The 1,237-nt window shown below is 35.7% G+C and overlaps 1 protein-coding gene across 1 annotated transcript in view; it reads left to right on the plus strand.

Annotated features, from left to right (window-relative positions):
* pcdh15a (protocadherin-related 15a) overlaps nucleotides 1-1,237 on the plus strand; it is a 202,379-nt gene that overhangs the window by 146,906 nt on the left and 54,236 nt on the right. The gene's annotated exons all lie outside the window — the stretch shown is intronic.

Raw genomic sequence — 1,237 nt, forward strand, 5'->3', positions numbered from 1 at the left:
ACTGATGTCACATGGACTACTTTGTCGATCATCTTGGTACTTTTCTGGACCTTGAACATGGTAGTTCCCTTGCTGTCTATGAGAGGGTCAGAGAGCCCTCAGATTTCATCAAAAATATCTTAATTTGTGTTCCGAAGACGAACGAAGGTCTTACGGGCTTGGAACAACACGAGGGTGAGTAATTAATGACAGAATTTTCATTTTCGGGTGAACTATCCCTTTAAGATAGTCAGAAATGGAAATGGTTTGTCAGATGGCCACCAATAAATAACCAGCATGCATCTCATGTAATGTGCCCAATTATGCATATGCATGCCTGGTAAGCAACAGATGTAGCTGTTTGTCATAAAGTTCTATAAATAATCATAAGAGAAGAACTGTTGTTAACTAAAACAGCATATTGTGCTACTACTTGATAGAAAAGCTCAAAACAAACTTGAAAAGTTAAAACTAATCAGAGAGGTTTACTTGAGAGTCGGTAACTTATTAAAAAGAGGGTAGAGCATTAGTTGTACGCTTTAGTTACTGTCTCCTCTGCTATGACCTAAATCAATGTATAAATTAATTAGCCTAATGTTAATTGAGCTCAAATCAATTTACCTTTGAGCAAATGTTGTTTTTTCTGTGCTAGAATGACTGGGTTTGAGAATGAGGGCTGACATGTCATTTTAATCAATAACATTCACTTCTTAAGATTTATTTTTAAGACTTACTTTGGAAGGGACAAATGCAGTATGTGTCCTCTGCATATACTTTGTGCTGCTATTAAGTACCTGAGCAAAAAGTACCTGTGTTTGTCTGTCTGTAAAATAATATTCATATTTACAACAAAAAAATAGTTCAGGGACAAATAATGATGTCTGAGATTGTGAAAATTTGCGCCAATTAATTTTGAATTCATGTTGGTTTCAAACATTCGTTTTTTGAATGGTTATAGCTTTTTTTGAGGCATAAAATGGATTAAATGTATTTTAGAAATGTCTAGTGGTTTAACCATCAAGTGAAAAGTGATGACATATTTTCCTTTTACCTTGAATACAAATGAGTGTATCCATCTTTTTCAAAGAAAAAAATATGTTTTCAAATACCATGGAATTTTAAATGTGTCAGTAAGTTCCTCTTCAGGAACTCGAGCTGCGTTGGAAAACGCTAGGGGAACGAGAATGCCCACATCGCCAGACTTCCAAATCTCTGCCTACTGTGGAAGACTGCACAGCTAGGGCGAGAGACCAGAAGA

The sequence above is a fragment of the Sinocyclocheilus anshuiensis genome, unplaced genomic scaffold, assembly GCF_001515605.1.
Source record: "Sinocyclocheilus anshuiensis isolate Anshui unplaced genomic scaffold, SAMN03320099.WGS_v1.1 scaffold407, whole genome shotgun sequence".
In the NCBI taxonomy this organism is placed as follows: Eukaryota; Metazoa; Chordata; class Actinopteri; order Cypriniformes; family Cyprinidae; genus Sinocyclocheilus; species Sinocyclocheilus anshuiensis.